The following is a 7,325-nucleotide window of genomic DNA, read 5'->3' as shown; positions in this document are numbered from 1 at the left end:
ATGTGTCTTTTTACAGGTGAGTTAGATGTGCCTCACCACATATCCTAGGAATCAGTTCAAATATACTTTCATGATTCCAGAAGTTCAACTATGTGGACAGCAGTTACACTTGACAGGATGATTTGCTACAGCACAACTCATATATTTCAAATGGGCAAAAAATCAGTATCATTTACAGTTGTCTCAAAACAAATTGCCTTGAATGGGAGCTTCTTTTCCAGTACTTTGAGGTCTACAGGATGTACCTGAAACATGTATTACTGTGGAAATGAAGACTGCTTAAATTGACTGGGAGAAAAAAAAGGGCCTGTGGTTTCTCTTTGGTTAATTGCTGTAATGCTGCCCTGCAGGTGGCTGAGGGAATTTCATGTTTTCTTTTTCTTTTTATTTCAGCATATTATGGGGGTACAAAAGTTTAGGTTACATGTATTGCCCTTGCCCCACCACCCCAGAGTCAGAGCTTCAAGCGTGTCCATCCCTTAGACAGTGCGCATTGCATTCATTATGTATGTATACATCCATCCTCTCCCCCACCCACATCTGCCCGACACTCGATTACTGTTATTCCTATATGTGCACTTAGGTGATGATCAGTGAAACCAATTTGATGGCGAGTACATGTGGTGCTTATTTTTCCATTCTTGGGATACTTCACTTAGTAGAATGGGTTCCAGCTCTATCCAGGAAAATACAAGAGGTGCTATATCACCATTATTTCTTATAGCTGAGTAATACTCCATGGTGTACATATACCACATTTTATTAATCTACTCATGTATTGATGGGTACTTGGGTTATTTCCACATCTTTGCAATTGTGAATTGTGCTGCTATAAACATTTGGGTGCAGGTGTATTTTTTATGTAATGTCTTTTGTTCTTTTGGGTAGATGCCCAATAATGGGATTGCTGGATTGAATGGTAGGTCTACTTGTGTCTGTTTAAGGTATCTCCATGTTGCTTTCCACAGGGGTTGCACTAGTTTGCAGTCCCACCAGCAGTGTATGAGTGTTCCTGTCTCTTCGCATCCACGCCAACATGTATTGTTTTGGGACTTTTTGCTAAAGGCCATTCTCACTGGAGTTAAGTGATATCTCATTGTGGTTTTGATTTGCATTTCCTTGATGATTAGAGATGTTGAGCATTTTTTCATATGTTTGTTGGCCATTCTTCTGTCTTCTCTTGAAAATTTTCTATTCATGTCGTTTGCCCACTTTTTGATGGGGTTGTTTGATTTTTTCTTGCTGATTTTCCTGAGTTCTAAATAGATTCTAGTTATCAGTCCTTTATCGGATGTGTAGCATACGAAAATTTTTTCCTATTCTGTAGGTTGTCTGTTTGCTCTCGTGACAGTTTCTTTGGCTGTGTGCCGAAGCTGTTTTAGGACAACCTTGACGCTGTGTGAATTCTGCCGTTTGCTAACATTGATAGGCTCTTGGGTCCACCACGCCATTGGAACTGTTAACTCCATTCATATTAATTTTTGCTATAAATCTTACAAAGGTGGATGCTTCTGGGTATTTAGGTCCACATTCTATTTTAAGGCTGTATATTTGATTTTCAAAAGTTGTCTGAGCCCATGGTCACTACCATCTTGCACCCAGAGCCCCATATTTCTTATGTAAAACAGAAGAGCTACATTCTACAAGAATTAGCATTAGTGGATGAAGTCAGAGTTTTACACTTTTTTTTGACCATGATCTTCATTAAGATAAACACTTACACCAAGACCCAGTTGAAGCTCACACATGCACACACACACACATTTTACAAAATAATATTCTGCATTATTACAAAATTATTACAAAATAATTATTGCAAAATAATTAACTATGATGGATTCTGATGTTTTCTATTTTATTTATTTTTAAAATAAAAAGTGCCCATTGCAACCATCTAAATCTATTTGGTCACCTCTTAGGAAGAGACTGTCCACTGTCTGAAAAACACCAGTGTGCAGCCCCTAGAGCAAGGCAAGCAGTAGTCAGGTGTAAATGATACACGATAAAGGCTGGATCAGACAACTTCCTGTTCACTAGCAGAACTGGGTCTTTCCAAAACAAAAACTTCTGAAGGTCATGGTTCCTAGGGGAACCCTGACCTTAGTGTTCTCAACCTTTGCTCTATATTGGAATCACCTCTTGTGCTTTAGAAACTCCCCATGTCCTAGCCACCACCCAGGCCAATTAAATCCAAATTCCTGAAGGTGAGATCCAAACACCAGTGATTGCTAGAGCTCCTCATGAGATTCCAGTGTGCAGTCAAGGCTGTGAACACTGGTCTCCTGGGCCACATGTTTTCTCCCTGGATGCACTCCTCCACAAAAGTCCCCTTGGGAGAATCAGCCTATCCTTACTCCAGCTCATTCTTCTTCCTCATGGGGTCGGGGACACCAGGACACTCAGCCCTGTATTTTGTCCAGGCCCAAATACCAGGTCGGAACATCACTGATGCCTCAGAGATGACACATTGATGCCCACTGTTTGGGGAGGGGTGAAAACTCCCCTTCTTTGGCTCTGAAGCAGAGTCTAAATTGTGCAATTATCTGTGAATTCACCTGAAAGGATGTGAATGCGCAGCCCAGGAACCTCCTTAGGCTCTTGCTGGGATTAGCAGGCTAATGTTGATAAAGCACATTGAGGTCTGGCACCAAATGACCAGGAGATTATGTTAGTAAAGCTGTGCTTGTTTATTTACTATTGAGTAGGAAAAAAAGTCAAGGTAGTTTCCTCTGTTGGGGTGTGCTCAGATCAAGCACCTTTGCTGTTGCTACCTTAGCTTGCAAATGTCTCATCCTGGGATGTGCAGAGATTGAGCGAAATGGGAAAGCAGAACTTTGCCTTTCACCTGCACTCTGAAATATGCGTTTGACCAGAACATCTGTGTCCCCGAGACACTGTTCCCAATCACATCTGAACATAACTGTAAAGACGACCTAAATTTCCAATCTAATTGCAGCACTTAGTCCTGCCAGAAATCTCTCCCTGTTACATATGGGTGAAAAGTGACACAAGAGAAATGCTCGGCAGTTTTCCTCTCTTGATTTTTGCAAGTGACCAGGATTTAACCTCTCGCAAATGAGCATTTAAAAACAAAGGCTTATTTGCTTATTTCTTATATAAAAATATATTTTCATTAAGCATTTTTAGTAGTACTAAGCCACGGGGGCCGGGGTGAGGGAGAGCACAGAGGATGTCTATCTCTCTGGTGAGGTTCTGAAAAACAAACAAACAAACAAACAAACAAACAAACAAACAAAAAAACCCATCCATTTATCACATGATACCAGGCATAGGAATTAATTGCATTGCAGGGCTTATAGAACTCAGATCTTTGAGACTGCATTTATTATTCCAGAAGTTTGTGCTCTGATTAACAATAGATGGCTAGCCACATAGTTAAGTAGAATGATTGGCACCTTTTGTGGGTTGTCTTTGGGAATAATTTAATGAAAATGGCTGACCAGAAAGTGGAGGTTTACTGTTGCACGGGCTGGCAGACGCCTGCCTGTTTATAAACCAAGAAACCTGCTTCCAAAGATTCCGCTCCTGGAGCTAACTGGAAATCTGCTGCATTGTGTGTGGTATTCAGATCCTTCTGAAACTATGAGTCCTGATTCTTCCCTTCTTTTTTTCCATACGGATATTTAATTCTTTTCCGAATTGTCAATATTTGATGTTGACACATGTATCCCTCAAAGGAGGCAAAATAATCAGAAATTAACCACTATTTTGATGCAGCCAGTATCCGATGGGCCAAATAACTTTGGGAAGGACAGGCTAAAGTTTGGTTGCTAAAAACTCCACTAAGGAATGTGGAGTGAATAAACACTTAAGCCAAAATCCAAAAATCAAACACACACAAATATTAATAGAAAGCCTGATGGAGAAAGTGAGCCCTGTGTGCACAGGCAAGAGTGCATGTGGAAATCTCTTCTGAGTGTGGGGCAGGGACTACAGCTGCAGGGTCGTGGATTTCCCTAAGAGAGCTGGGAAGGGGGATGGTTTGGGGGAGTGAATGTTTACTGCTCTCCTATTACCATGCTCACACCAGCCTTTCCTGGAGGTGTCTGTGCCCGGCACCTTCCGCACCTCCCCACCCCCTGCCTTGCTCTGCCCCGCAGGAGGCCGGCCTGTGTCAACTGCATCCACAGGCTCCCTGTTCTGTGCCTTCCATTTGGGCAGAGTTTAGCATTGGCAGGAAACAAGAGAGCAGGGAAAGGAGTTAATTGACTCCCAGGTCCATTCTTGTGGAGTCTCTGCACAGTGACCCTCTCTGGGTCCTGCTAACCATTCCTTCCCCCAGCCCTTCAGACCGAAGACTGCTAATGGCCTCCACTGCAAGGTCAGGGACTGTACCAGCCTTTACTGGTTTCCCCAAACCTTGCCCACATCTCGTATGTCATCCCTCTATTGACATCTCCCCATAACCCAGCTTGCGTGGGTCATCTGAGTCCTGCTCAGGCCCTGACCAAGACAGTATCCTCAGCCCCATTTGCAGAGATGAGGGATTGGAAGTTCAGGTTGCTTAAGTAACTTGGTTGAGGTCATGCAGAGAATAATTGGTGAAATTGTGTTCTAGCATTTACAAACACAAAGTAAAGCATCCTCAGATACTGCATTAACTGCAATCACAGCTGTGGCTCAGGTGTTCTACAAGGGGACTAGGTGACAACGCAGGTGAGATTAGAAAAGCAGATGAGGAGGGCTGGTGAGCTGAGCAGCTCTTCTGATGTTCCATGTTCCATCATCCACCCTGCTCAAAGGGATAGCAAGCAGAGGAATGAAGGCGTCAGCACGTCTTAGTATTATAGGCTCTTTGTACACCTGAGGCCAAACTGGAGCTCCACAGAGAAATGGGCCCCAAGTCTTGTTATTGCTTTGGAAATCACCACTCGGTCAGCATTTGCCTTCGTACTGTCAGCTCTCCGGCAACTCACCAAGGGATTCTAACTTTGCCCAGCATTAAAAAAAAAAAAAAATGTTTGCAGTCCAACAGGAATTAAAGATTAATAGGATTGCAAAACTATTAATATTATGCTAGGAGAGCTACTCAGCCCATTTAAAACAATACAACTAACATTTATTGACTGGCTATTATATGCTAGACACCAAGATAGTAATAACTAGGTGTACAATGTCCTGGTTCTCATTTTACAGATGAGAAGACTGGATTGTAGAGAGATTCAGAAACTTGCCTCAAGTCTTATAGCTAATCAATGGTAGAAATGGGGCTTAAATACAAGTCTGTTTGATATCAGTATCTTTGAACCATTATGCTATGTAGGTAGCTGAATTAATTCTTGTTTCCTCGCTATTTCTCCTTCTAGATAGGCAATATAGTTGCAATCATCTACTGAAAATATTCCATTTCCTTCTTAATATACTTTTTCTCTTATTTCTTCCCAAGCACCCAAAAGATGTACTTTCTATGATGGGAGAGCTCCTTTCTCCTGGCTTAAGCAAGACTCTGTCTTTGATCTCCCATAACTTTGAAATTATTGAAGCTAGATGTTGTTCAACTCTCTTGTTCATTCTTTAAATGGAGAGAGCATGTTTATACTAAATGCTAAAAGCAATGGATCACTATTTAAAAACACTAAGAGCTCTTCCACTCAATATTTTCCCAGAACATAGAAGTATTTCCAATTATCCTGCTTTTCTTCAAACCTAAAATCAAAAAATGAATAACAGATGTCAACTCCCATGGAAAGCTACTTACGGAACACTGGCTGTTCTTGCTTATTGAAACCCTTTAGCATGGGTTCTTTGTGTTTCTGTCACCATGACAATTTTTGGCCCCGTCCCATGTTTTCTTTTTCCAGATCTGAGGCACACTTCACACAAGTGGACTGATCATTACGAGAAGTAGTAGTCACCATGTATGATGACAGCCTCAAGTGGATTTTATTTACTGTCTATTATGAGGGTTGTGTAGTCCATATGATTGCTTCAGTTCATCAAGTTACGGCATTTACTACAATTGACATTTCAACTATTCAGGCTTCAGATTTCAGCTCAAAGATCACTTACTTCAAACTGCTTTTCTGACTCTCCAAGACCACACTAGACTGCTAAACTGCCTGCATGATCTCTTTCACTGCATTTTCCACAATCAGCATAGTTTTGTTTTTTAAATAGTCTTTAATTTTTTGAACAAAAAAGAGTCACACCAAAATTGAGCAGAAGGTGCAGAGAATTCCCGTATACCCTCTGTCCCCACGCAGGCACAGCCTCCTGCATCATTGACACCCTCCACTGTGGTGTATTTGTTAGTTGATGAACCTACATTGACCTAAAGTCCATACTTTACATTAGGATTCATTCTTAGTGTTGTACATTCTATGGGTTTTGACAAATGTATAATGACACGTATCTAGCATTGCAGTATCACACAGAGTAGTTTCACTGCCCTAAAAATCCTCTGTGATCTAATTATGAATGTCCTTCCTCACTAACCCCTGGAAACCACTGATCTTTTTACTGTCTACATGGTTATGCCTTTCCCAGAATGTCGTAGAGTTGGAATCATGTAGTATGCGGCATTTTCATATTGGCTTCTTTCACTTTAAGGTTCTTCCATGTCTTCTCATGGCTCAATAGCTCATTTCTTTTTTGTGCTAAATGATATTCCATCCTCTGGATGTGCCATGGCATATTATCTAGTCACCTTCTATGGTTTGAGTGTGTCCTCCAGAATTCATGTGTTGGAAATTTGGTCCCCCATGTGGCAATGTTGGGAGATGGAGCCTTTAAGAGGTGATTAGATCATTAAGAGGAATTAATGCTGCTCTCTCAGGAATGGGTTAATTATCATGGGAGTGAGTGAGTTCTCACTTTCAAGGTACTAAATTAGTTACCACAGATTGTAATAAAGTGAGGCTGCTCCTTGTGTTTGCCTCTTTTGCACTTGCCCACTTCTCTACCATGTTATGATGCCTTCACCAGATGCCCACCAGATGTAGCCTCCTGAAACTGGACTGACTTCTCAGCTTCCAGAACCACAAGCCAAAGTAACCCTCTTTTGTTTACAAATTGCCCAGTCTCAGGCATTGTTATAGCAACAGAGAATAGACTAGGACACCTGCTCAAGGACATCTTTGTTGCTTCCAAGTTTTGCAGATTATGAATAAGGATACTATAAACATACTTGTGCAGTTTTTTGCATGAACGTAAATTTTCAACACCTTTGGGTAAATACCAAGGAGCATAATTGCTGGATCCTATTGTGAAAGTATGTTTAGTTTGGTAAGAAACCACAAAACTGTCCTCCAAAGTGGCTGTACCATTTTGCATTCCCGCTGGCAATGAATAAGAGTTCCTGTTGC

General features: G+C 41.4%; 1 pseudogene; it reads right to left on the bottom strand.

The window, feature by feature from the left end:
• Window positions 1-324: 324 nt before the first annotated feature.
• Window positions 325-7,325, bottom strand: part of LOC123645704 — a 100,485-nt pseudogene continuing 93,484 nt past the window's right edge.

Source organism: Lemur catta, chromosome 10 (assembly GCF_020740605.2).
Source record: "Lemur catta isolate mLemCat1 chromosome 10, mLemCat1.pri, whole genome shotgun sequence".
Taxonomy (NCBI): domain Eukaryota; kingdom Metazoa; phylum Chordata; class Mammalia; order Primates; family Lemuridae; genus Lemur; species Lemur catta.
Note: the sequence above shows the minus strand (reverse complement) of the source record. Positions and strands in the feature narration are given on the sequence as shown.